General features: G+C 46.5%; 1 long non-coding RNA gene and 1 pseudogene across 1 annotated transcript in view; one reads left to right on the top strand and one right to left on the bottom strand.

The window, feature by feature from the left end:
- LOC148142760 (uncharacterized) overlaps nt 1–12,250 on the bottom strand; it is a 203,408-nt gene that overhangs the window by 16,743 nt on the left and 174,415 nt on the right. The gene's annotated exons all lie outside the window — the stretch shown is intronic.
- The window catches only part of LOC148142761 (uncharacterized), a 110,262-nt pseudogene continuing 99,101 nt past the window's right edge, over nt 1,090–12,250 (top strand).

The raw sequence follows: 12,250 nt of genomic DNA, 5'->3' as shown, positions 1-12,250 counted from the left end.
AACAAGGCAGGCAGAGTGGTTTATCTTTTCTCCTACAATTCCCCTTTTTTTGTTTTTGTCAGGGAAGCGCTGAGTTCGAGGAAGAGACGAAGGGGGGGGGTATGTAGCCAGAGCCAGGGGGAGGGTCGGAATCAATGGGGTAGTATTCGGAGTCCGAGTCTGAAACCACATATTCTGTGTCGGGGGCAAAGTTATTGTCCCAGTGGATCTTCACTAGTTGGGTGGTAAGGTCAGGGCAGGGGGGTAGAAGCATTGAGCACAAGCTCAGGCAGCACATTTTAATAGCCATGACAAGAACTGCAATAACGACAATGATAGGAATGAGGACTATGAGACCCTGGAGCAAGGCCGTGCCCCAGGAACCCAGCCAGGAGCGTGCCCAGTTCCATGGGTCCCATTTCGGATTTTGATTGTGCAGTACAGCGGCAGCCTGTTGGATATGTCGGGCTGAGTTAGTAATGTTCCCACTGGGGCCGGGTATGTAACTGCAGCAATCAGAGCCGATGAGGGCACATGTGCCCCTTTCTCTGCCAGCAGATAATCCAGGGGCAGACCTGTTTTATTGGGCCACAGTGTGAATGGCAAGAACTTCCGCATTCAGCTGGGTGAGTGCTTTGGATGTGGCATTGGCTACCTCCTCCAAGGGGATGGCCAGCAGCTGGGCTTCTATTTCCAATTGAATGGCTGCATAGGTGGGTGAACAGACAGAGAGAATCTGGTCAAGGGTGTTGAGGGTTCACTCCCTGTGAGACGGTGGCTTCGTGAAGGGAGAAGACTGGGAATGTTATACCATGGGACCACGTGCCCAACACAGCAGCTCCTGGTCCAGGATAACAGGAACCAAGGGGAGGCTTTGTGGCTGTAAATAAAGTAAGTGCCATTATAGGTTCTCAGGCGGTCGGTCTGAGTCCCTGTCCAGGTGGTGGTGAAAGTGGGGTTTTGCCTGTTCCTGTTGGGGATGTGAAGGTTCAGTATCCTGCCCTCTGCTGTGGACTGACTTGCTGTGGGGTGAGAAGCAAGGAGTTGGCGCACCGGCCCCAGCCAGCATTCCATCCGGATGGATGGCTGCTTTTGAGGCAGATTGATCCGATGGGTGTGCCCTGTCCGGGAGTGTCTGTGAGGAGTAGGGCCGGGGGTTCATGGGGAAGATTGTATGAGGTTCCAGTCATCCTGAGGCAGGATGATCAGGGGGAGTATAAAGATGGTGATGGCTGTGGCGGTTAGCTGGAGCTTTCCTCAGGTTGTGGAGCTGTGGTTTGCTGTGCTTCCTGGTTGTTGTCTTTTGGGGGCGGAGCTCACTTGCAGCAGGTCCTGTGTGTCCAATCGGGTTGTCAGAGGCACCAAGTATGGGCCTTTTCACCGAGGAGAGAGAGAATCCTTTCTCAGTGATTTGATCATTACATAGTCCCCAGGTTGGAACGGATGAGGTGGCTCCTGGTGGGGTCTGGGCATCGCTGCCTTGATCAAATCATGGTGAAGGTTAATGACCCTACTGAGGGCTTGGCCCTAATCCAGCAGAGCCTCCTGTGTCAGGGGTAGTGCTGTATCTGTGGAGAGGTTTGGGGGGGCCTGGTCACTAAGGGCATGGGTCCAAAACTGAGATGGAGGAGAAATTTTGGGATGATATTTGGGGACTACAGAATTGATGGGAGCATTACATTTGACGAGACAATATTTGGCAGATGGTGGGCAAAATATTTGTGCGAGGGAATGCTACATCTGAGGGTGATATTCTTCTGGGGTGACTCAAGATTTTGGGAAGGGGCAAATTACTGTGAGGGTGTGGCAAAGTTGTGGGGTAATGACAAGGGCAAAAGTGGGAAATAGTGAAATATGTTGAGGGAATATCTGCGGGGGTAAAAACGAAAAGGCGAGGGTGTGAAATGGGGGGTGTATGGGATCTCAAAATTGGATGACACAAAGTTCGAGAGGTAACATTTGGCAGGGAGTCACATTCAGCAATTTTGGATCGAGAAAAACATTTGGGGGAGAGACAGGAAAAATGCAGAGAGAGGGAGAGACAGAAAGGTGGAGATAGGAGATAGAAAAAATGCAGACAGAGAGGGAGGGGGCACACATCTGGAGGGAATTGACAGACAGAGGGAGAATGAAATAAAGAGTTGAGAGTGTGACAGACAGAGATGCAGGAGGGGAAGACAGAAAGACCAAAAGAGAGAAAGGAGGAGAGACTTTGAGAGAAAGATACAGGGACACAAAGTGAGAAACAAAGAGACATAAAGTGACAATGTGAGAAAAGTGATGGGAAATCGGCCAAGAGGCAGGAGTTCAGGAAAGACACAGTCTGAAAAGGTGATACTCACCATTACTCTCTCTCTCTTGCTGATTTCTCACACTCACTTGCTTCCATGAGGGATAGACACTGCTCCTGGGGTTCACTTCAGATAGGGCCTGTTTTGGGGATGGGTTGGTAAAGGTTCAAAACTGGAACTGAGCTTCCAGCAGTACCCTCTCTTTCTCTCTCTCTCTCTCACACACACCAACTAGCCCGAGACCTGAAATCCACACAGAGACACAGCTGCAGTTTGTTGGACACATTCACCCCCTCCCTGACAACAGCTGAGGGACACCACAGCACTGTCTCACTCTCTCAATGGTTCAACACAGGCAAGTGTCATTTCCTGCACACTACAGTCTGTGTGTGTATAGGTTTTCTGTGTGCCTGTATGGATGTGTGTCTGTGTGCACATGTTTCATGTATGCATTTATGTGTGTCGTTTTGTGTGTTTCTGTGTATCTGTTTGTATGTCTGTGTCAGAGCATCTGGATGTGACAATGCTGTCACTTTAACAAGCTTATTTTGTTCTTCATTTTTTAAAAAATCTATAAGACAAAAAAGCAAAACTTAGGCCATTCATCCCATCGCGCCTGCTCCACTATTCAATCATGGCTGCTACGTTTCTCATCCCTATTCTCCCTGTCACACTTGATCCCCTTGACAGTAAAGAAATTATCTCTCTCCATCTTAAATATATTCAAAGTCCAGGCCCCCACAGCCTTCTGAGGCAGTGAATTCCATAGATGCATCACTATTTGGTTGAAGACGTTTCTCCTTGACTCCATTTAAAAAAAGGTCTTCCCTTTACTCTACTGATGTGCCCTCAGTCCTAGTCTTTCCTACCAATGGAAACATCTTCCCAACATCCTTTCTGTCCAGGACATTCAGTATTCCAGGTTTCAATTAGATTCCCCCTCATTCTTCTGAACTCCATCGAGTGCACACCTAGAGTCCTGAAACATTCCTCAAATGTTAAGCTTTTCATTCCTGGGGCCATTCTCGTGAATGTTCTCTGAACAGACTCCAGGGCCAGTACATCCAGGAGTGTCAGAAATAAGAGTGATGAACTGACAGCGTGGATCAGTACTTGGGACTATGATGTTGTGGCCATAACGGAGATGTGGGTTTCACACGGGCAGGGATGGTTGCTAGATGTTCCAGGGTTTAGAACATTTAAAAAGAACAGGGAGGATGGAAAAAGAGGAGGGGGTGCAGCATTGCTAATCAGAGAGTGCATCACAGCTACAGAAAGGAAGGCTGTTGAGGAAGTATTGTCTACAGAGTCAGTATGAACAGCAAGGGAGCAGTCACCTCTGTAGCAGTTTCCTACAGACCCCCTAATAGCAGTAGAGAGATCAAAGAACTCACCGGCTGGCAGATGTCACAGAGTTGTTGTTGTTGTTATGGGTGACTTCAACTTTCCCAATATCGAATGGAACCTCCTTAGTTCAGATGTTTTGGACGGAGCTGTTATTGTCAGGTATGTTCAGGAGGGTTCCCTTACTCAGTATGTAGACAGGCCGACGAGGGGAGAGGCCATTTTGGATTGGTGCTCGGCAATGAGCCAGGACAGATGCCCGGTCTCATGTTGGGAAACACTTTGGTTACAGTGACCACAATTGCCTCACATTTACCATAGCCTTGGAGAGGGAAAGGAGCAGTTACCAAGGGAAGATATTTAATTGGGGAAAAGGAATTTATGATGCTATCAGACAGGAGTTGGGAAGTACAGATTGGGAGCAATTGTTCCACAGAAAGGGTATAACAGACATGTGGAGAGTATTTAAGGAGCAGTTGTTGCAAGTGATGCACAAATTTGTCCACTGACAGGCAAGAAGGGGTAAGATTCAGGAATCTTGGATGACGAGAACAGGGGAGCTTCTTGTCAAAAGGAAGAAGGCAGCTTATGTGAGGTGGAGGAAGCAAAGATCTAGCACAGCTTTAGAGGATTACAGCTTACTAGAAAGGAGCTCAGAAATGGACTGAGGAGAGCCAGGAGAGGTCATGAAAAAGGCTTGGCAGGAAGGATTAGGGAGAACCCAAAGGCATTTTACTCATATGTGAGGAATAAGAGAATGTAGGGTCAGTCAGGGATAGGGAACTTATGTGTGGAATCTGAGGAGATAGGGGAAGCCTTAAATGAGATTTTTGCTTTATTTTCACTAAGGAAAGGGACCTTGTTGTGAATGAGAACTTTAAGGAGCTGGGAAACAGGCTGGAACAGATCAGGATTGATGAAGTTGATGTCTTTGGTGATGGCCACCACACGAGCTCTGTCCCTACCCTCTCTTGATTTTTTTGGGATATTAGTCATGTCTTCCACAATAAAGACTGCCACAGAATAATTATTTAATTTTTCAGCCATTTCCTTTTCCCTGCCACTATCTTTCTGCGTCATTTGCCACCGGCCCAATGTCCACGTCTTCCTCTCTTTTGCCCTTTATCTGTCGAAAGAAACTCTTATGGTATTGCGTGATATGTCTGGCTAGCTTACCGTCATTTTTCATCGTGACCCTCCTTATTTCTTTTGTTATTGCTCTCCATTGGTCTTTGCAAGTTTCTAATGCTTTGGTTTCCCACTGACCTTCCCCAAATGATCTGCTTTCTCTTTCACTTTTATGCTATCCCTATCTTCCTTAGTCAGCCATGGTTGCCTCATCCTCCCTGTACCAGGCTTCTTTTCCCTCGGGATGAATCTCTGCTGTGTCTCCTGAGTTACTCCCAGAACCTCCTGCCATTGCTGTTCCACTGTCTTTCCTGATACACTCCTCTCCCAGTCAATTCTACCCACCTCCTCTCTCATGCCTCTGTAGTTGCCTTTATTCAGCTGTAATTCTGTTACCTTTGATTCTATCATCTCCCTCTCAAATTGCAGAGTAATTTCAGACATATTATGATCACTGCCTGCTGAGGATTCATTCCTCTTAAGCTCCCTGATCAAGTCTGCTTCATACCACATCACTAAATCCAGTGTTGCCTGTTCCCTACTGGGCTCCACCACAAGTTGGTCCAAAAAGCCATCTCATAGACATTCCATAAATTCACTTTCTTGCGAACTATTCCCAACCTGATTTTCCCAGTCCACCTGCATATTGAAATCCCCAATGATCACTGTAACTTTGCATTTCCTACAAATCTTTTGCATCTCCGGTTGTATCTTGCGCCCCACCTCCTGACGACTGTTTGGAGGCCTGTACATGACTCCAACTATGATTTTGTTAATACCTATGCAGTTCCTCAATTGCACGACATGGAGAAGAGAGGTTGTAAAGACGGAGGTGTTGAAGGGGCTTGAAAGAGCCGAGGTTAACAATGGCAGGGGAGTGGCCAGTTCTCTCAGTACAGGTTTTTTCTTTCCAGTTTGGTTTAGCTGTGGCAGTCACAAGATGCTGGAGTCCAGAATCCTAACTTACTGTCGCTCTCGAATTTCTTTGGATGTTGTTCCCTCCTGCCTGCAAGAATCTGTTTCAGTTTACCTATTTTGCTAAAGTGTGTGTTCTGGGATGTCTGGATGGGAACAGATCCTTCGTTAATTTGCTGTATCTGGATAGTTAAGTTTTCTAGTAATGATGTTATTCTAAATTTGATTTTCTTTTGTTATTCTGTTGTGTTTTCATAAATTCTGTTTTGCTGAAAGCTGAGTGATCTGACCAGCTGCATCACACCTGGAATATTGATTTCTCATCTGCCTTTAAAATAAGAAAAAGTTAGGGCTTAAGCTACCTTCTCAATATATTTTGAGGTAGTCTGGCCTGGTCCATAACAATATGTGTCTGTGTGTTTGAGTGTGTGAGTGCGTTTGTACGTGTATGGTTCTGTGTGTTTGTCTGTGTCTGTGTAAAGGTCTATTTGCACATCCGCACCTCAGTCTGTGTCTATTGCTGTCTTTGTATGTGTATGAATCTATGTTGGTCTGTATGTTTGAGTATATAAATGTGCCTGCATGTGATTCTCTCCCTGTAACTGTCTGTGTGTCTATCTCAATTGAACTATCTCTGCAAATTTGTAGCTATGAGTGTGTGAGCCAGTGTACCGTCTATCGGTGCGTGTGTATGTGTGTGTGTGTATCTGTGTGCGTGTGTGTGTGTGCATGTGTATGTGTATCTGTGTGTGTGTATCTGTGTGTGCGCGCGTGCATGTGTGTCTGTGTGTGTATCTGTGTGTGGGCGCATGCGTGCATGTCTGTGTGTGTGAATCTGTGTGTATGCATCTTTGTGTGTGAATGTGTGTGTGTATCTGTGTACATGCGTGTATATGTGTGTGCGTGTGTGTGTGTCTTCTATGTGTGTGCGTGTGTATCTGTGTGCGTGTTTGTGTGTGTATCTATGTACATGTGTGTGTATGCATGTGTGTGTGTGTGTACGTAAGTGTGTGTTTATTTGTGTGTGTGTCTGTGTGTGTGCATGTATGTGTGCGTGTGTGTGTCTGTGTGTGTCTGTGTGTGTGTCTGTGTGTCTGAGTGTGTGTCTGTGTGTGTGTGTGTATGTCTGTGTGTGTATGTCTGTGTGTGTGTCTGTATGTGTGTCTGTGTGTGTTTCTGTGTATGTGTGTCTGTGTGTGTCTCTACGCGTATGTATGTGTCTGTGTGTGTGTCAGTGTCTGTGTGCGTGTGTGTCTGTGTGCGTGTGTGTCTGTATCTCTGTTTGTGTCTGTGTGTGTGTCTGTGTGCGTGCGTGTCTGTGTCTGTGTGTGTGTCTGTGTGCGTTTGTGTCTGTGTGTCTGTGTCTGTGTATGTGTCTGTGTGCGTGTATATGTGTCTGTGTGTGTCTGTGTGTGTCTGTGTGCGTGTGTGTCTGTTTCTGTGTGTCTGTGTGTGTGTCTGTGTGCGTGTCTGTGTGTGTTTCTGTGTATGTGTGTCTGTCTGTGTGCCTGTGTGCGTGTATATGTGTCTGTGTGTGTGTGTATGTGTCTGTGTGTCTGTGTCTGTGTGTGTGTTTGTGTATGTGTGTCTGTGTGAGTGTGTATGTGTTTGTGTGTGTGTCTGTGTCTGAGTGCGTCTGTGTGCGTGTGTATGTGTCTGTGTGTGGCTGTGTCTGTGTGTGTGTCTGTGCGCATGTATATGTGTCTGTGTCTGTTTGTGTGTGTCTGTTTGTGTGTGTCTGTGTGTATGAGTCTGTGTATGTGTGTGTATGTCTGTGTGTGTGTGTCTGTGTGGGTGTCTGTGTGTGTGTCTGTGTGTGTTTCTGTGTATGTGTTTCTGTGTCTCTGTGTGTGTCTGTGTGTGTATCTGTGTGTCTGAGTGCGTGTCTGCATGCGTGTATATGTGTCTGTGTCTGTGTGTGCCTGTGTGCATGTGTGTCTGTGTCTGTGTGTCTGTGTCTGTGTGTATGTGTCTGTGTGTCTGTGTCTGTGTGTGTGTCTGTGTATGTGTGTCTGTGTGTGCGTATGTGTGTGTATGTATGTGTGTGTGTTTATTTGTGTGTGTGTCTGTGTGTGTGCATGTATGTGTGCGCGTGTGTGTCTGTGTGTGTGTCTGTGTGTGTCTGTGTGTCTGAGTGTGTGTCTGTGTGTGTAAGTCTGTGTGTGTATGTCTGTGTGTGTTTCTGTGTGTGTGTGTCTGTGTGTGTTTCTGTGTATGTGCGTCCAGGAGAGTTTTCTAGAGGAGTTTGTCAAAAGTTCGACGAGGGAAGGGACCATATTGGACCTGGTGCTGGGGAATGAGCCAGGTCAGGTGGTAGAAGTTGCGGTGGGGGATTTCTTTGGGAACAGTGACCACAATTCTGTAAGTTTTAGAATCCTCGTAGATAAAAAAGAGAGTGGTCCTAAGGGAGGAGTACTAAACTGGGCCAAGGCCAATTATATCAAAATTAGGCAGAAGCTGGGAAATGTGGATTGGACACAGCAATTTGAAGGGAAGTCCATATTTGAGATGCGGGAGGCTTTCAAAGATAGGTTAAGGATAGCGCAGGATAGGCATGTCCCATTGAAGGCAAGGGATAGGACAGGCAAGATTCGTGAACCGTGGATGACAGGAGAAATTGTACGACTAGCCAAGAGGAAAAGGGAAGCGTACATAAGGTCTAGGCAGCTAAGAACAGAATGGGCCCTGGAGGAATATCGGAAGAGTAGGACCAGTCTTAATTGAGGAATCAAGCGGGCTAAAAGGGGTCATGAAATAGTTTTAGCAAGCAGAATTAAGAAAAACCCCAAAGCATTTTATTCTTATATAAGAAGCAAGCAGGTAACTAGAGAAAGGATCGGTCCACAGAAAGATATTGAAAGAAGGCTGTGTGCCGAACCTGAGAGAATGGGTGAGATTCTGAATGATTAATTTGCATCAGTGTTCACTGAGGAGAGGAACATGATGAATCTTGAGATTCGAGACAGAAGTTTGATTAGTCTGGATCACGTTGGCATCAGTAGGGAAGATGTGTTGGGTATGTTAGAGGTTATTAAGGTGGACAAATTCCCAAGACTGGATGGGATCTATCCCAGGTTACTGAGGGAGGCGAGAGAGGAAATAGCTGGGGCCCTGACAAATATCTTTGTGGCATCCTTAAGTACAGGTGATGTGCCAGAGGACTGGAAGTTTGCTCATGTTGTCCTCCAGTACAAGAAGGGTAGTAGGGATATTCCGGGTAACTACAGACCAGTGAGCCTGACGTCGGTGGTGGAGAAGGTACTGAGGGATAGGATCTATTTATATTTAGAAAAGAATGGGCTTATCAGTGATAGGCAAAATGGTTTTGTGCGAGGTAGATCGTGCCTTATCAACTTAATAGAGTTCTTCGAGGAAGTGACCAAGTTGTTAGATGAAGGGAGGGCTGTTGATGTCATATACATGGACTTTAGTAAGGCGTTTGATCAGGTTCCCCATTGTAGACTAATGGAGAAAGTGAAGTCACATGGTATGCAGGGTGTTCTCGCTAGGTGGATAAAGAACTGGTCGAGCAACAGCAGACAGAGAGTGGTAGTTGAAGGGAGTTTCTCGAAGTGGAGGAAGGTGACCAGTGGTGTTCCACAGGGGTCAGTGTTGGAGCCACTGTTGTTTGTAATATACATAAATGATCTGGAAGAGGGCACTGTTGGTATGATCAGCAAATTTGCAGATGACACAAAGATTGGTGGTGTAGCAGAAAGCAGAAAGTTGGGCGGCACGGTGGCACAGTGGTTAGCACTGCTGCCTCATGGCGCCAGAGACCCGGGTTCAATTCCCGACTCAGGCGACTGACTGTGTGGAGTTTGCACGTTCTCCGTGGGTTTCCTCCGGGTGCTCCGGTTTCCTCCCACAGTCCAAAGATGTGCATGTCAGGTGAATTGGCCATGCTAAATTGCCCATAGTGTTAGGTAAAGGGGTAAATGTACGGGAATGAGTGGGTTCCACTTCGGCGGGTCGGTGTGGACTTGTTGGGCTGAAGGGCCTGTTTCCACACTGTAAGTAATCTAATCTAATCTAATCTAATCTAATAAGGGATTGTCAGAGAATACAGGAGGATATAGATAAACTGGAGAGTAGGGCGGAAAAATGGCAGATGGCTTTCAATCTAGACAAATGTGAGGTGATGCAAGTCTAATTCTAGAGCGAATTATACAATGAATGGAAGAGCCTTGGGAAAAGTTGATGGGCAGAGAGATATGGGACTGCAGGTCCATTGTTCCCTGAAAGTTACTGCACAGGTGGATAGAGTGGTCAAGAAGGCGCATAGTATGCTTGGCTTCACTGGATGGGGCATTGAGTATAAGAGCTGGCAAGTTATGTTAAAATTGTACAAGACATTGGTTCGGCTGCATTTAGAATACTGTGTACAGTTCTGCTCGCCACATTACCAAAAGGGTGTGGACGCTTTGGAGAGGGTTCAGAGAAGGTTTACGAGGATGTTGCCTGGTACGGAAGGCGTTAGCTATGAAGAGAGGGTGAGTAGGTTAGGTTTATTGTCATTAGAAAAAAGGAGATGGGAGGGACCTGATTGAGGTTTACAAAATCATGAAGGGTATAGACAGGGTGGATAGAGACAAGCTTTTTCCCAGGGTGAAGGGGATTCAATAACGAGAGGTCATGCTTTCAAGGTGAGAGGTGAAAAGTTTAAGGGGGATACTTCACACAGAGGTTGGTGGGCATTTGGAAAGCGTTGCCAGCAGAGGTGGTAGAGGCAGGCACGGTAGATTCATTTAAGATGTGTCTGGACAGATGCATGAGTAGCTGGGGAGCAGAGGGATACAAATGCTTCGGAATTGACCTACAGGTTCAGACAGTACATTTGGATCGGCTCAGGCTTAGAGGGCCGAAGGGCCTGTTCCTGGGCTGTAAATCTTCTTTGTTCTGTGTGTGTGTGTATATCTGTACTGAACTGTCTCTGCTGATCTATCTTTGCTCTGTTTGTTAATGTGTGCACATCAGCTGCTGTAGATGAGTGTATGTATTAGTGTGCATCTCTCTTTCAGTGTGTTTCTAAGTCTGTGTCACTGTGCAGTGGGATCTCTGTTGTTCTGGGGGTGAATCCATTGAAATGGTGTTCACCCGTCTCTCCCCTTTCTTTCTGTCTGTCTGTTTTGTGTGTAAAGTGATACAATTGTCATATTGGTGTGTATCTCCAAATGTGTGTCTCTATGTGTTTGTGCCTGTGGATCTGTCTCTCGGTGCAATGGTGTAGGGGGTGGTGTAATTTTTAAATCATTAACTGCTGTAGTAAGCACATAGTAAGTACAAAGCCACCATTTTAGTCTTCTCTACCTTGTAGTAAACACGAGCAGACACTCCCCCAGATTTTCATGAATGGAACAATGGAAACAGCTTTCCTCGTGGCTGAGGGACCGCCCACAACCACGGCTGTACGTCATCATCCATATAAGGGAGAAGCGGGGAACTCGAACACTGATTGGCTGGGTGAATAACCAAATAATCTCATACATCAGGAGGACAGTGGGGAACTTTAACACTCATTGGCTGAGACAGTAGAAGGCCCCGCCCACTCCTACATGTATATAACGTGCGGGGATTACAATCTGTGTGTGTGCCTCGTGGGAAGCCATTGAGGTAACACCCGGTTCTGCAGAATTGAATAAATAGTTTTGGACGAATTCCTCCGTGTCTTTGTTCTTGGGAAGGGAAGCAGAGTGCCTGATGGGGGTCGCAGAGTCCCCTATCCTGCACAATTGGGGGCTCGTCCGGGATGCAATAATTATTGCCGGGGCTCTCTTCGGCTCGTGGATCAAGTCTGATACAAAAAGACGCGTCTGGTATATATTTATACTGCTCACTGGATCGGCTTGGTCCGTCAGCCGTCGGCCCAGAGAGTGACCCGGCTCATTAAAATAATTTTGGATCCCGAGAAAAGGAACACACGGACGAGTGCTGGGACGACCGGTTAGTGACTATATGCGGGGGTACACACATTTAAAAAGGCCAGACAACTCCGTGCACGGATCAAGGTAAGAGATTTTTTTTGTTCTTCCTTGTTGGCCGCGTGGTTTTGACGGTCATCTGTGAAAACGCTTTAGGCGTTTAAGACCAGGACCGAAGATAGACCATGGGAAATTGTGGTTTTGACGGTTATCTGTGAAAATGCTTTAGGCGTTTAAGACCAGGACCGAAGATAGACCACGGGAAATTGTGGTTTTGACGGTCATCTGTGAAAATGCTTTAGGTGTTTAAGACCAGGACCGAAGATAGACCATGGGAAATCAGACTTTTAGGTCCACTAAGGACAAGTCAGGGAGGACTGTAAATGGAAAAGAAATACCCCCCGATAGTCCACTGGGTCGGAAATTGAGTTTATGGACGGAAAGCAGTAGGACAAAGGACTTAAAGAAAGAGACTATGATAAAATATTGTTGTTTTATATGGACCAAAGAACCTATCCGCGCCCCCTCGGTAGTTTGGCCCGAGTATGGGTCTGATGAAGACTGGGTGTGTCAACTCCTAAATATATATGTTAACAGAAAACAACCGTTTAACCCAGAAGAGAGCAAATACACCGCCGCCTGGTTGGCGAGTGACTGTGGGGACCCCACGAG

The sequence above is a fragment of the Chiloscyllium plagiosum genome, unplaced genomic scaffold, assembly GCF_037043375.1.
Source record: "Chiloscyllium plagiosum isolate Xiang-an unplaced genomic scaffold, Cpla_swu_hap1 HiC_scaffold_28, whole genome shotgun sequence".
In the NCBI taxonomy this organism is placed as follows: domain Eukaryota; kingdom Metazoa; phylum Chordata; class Chondrichthyes; order Orectolobiformes; family Hemiscylliidae; genus Chiloscyllium; species Chiloscyllium plagiosum.
Note: the sequence above shows the minus strand (reverse complement) of the source record. Positions and strands in the feature narration are given on the sequence as shown.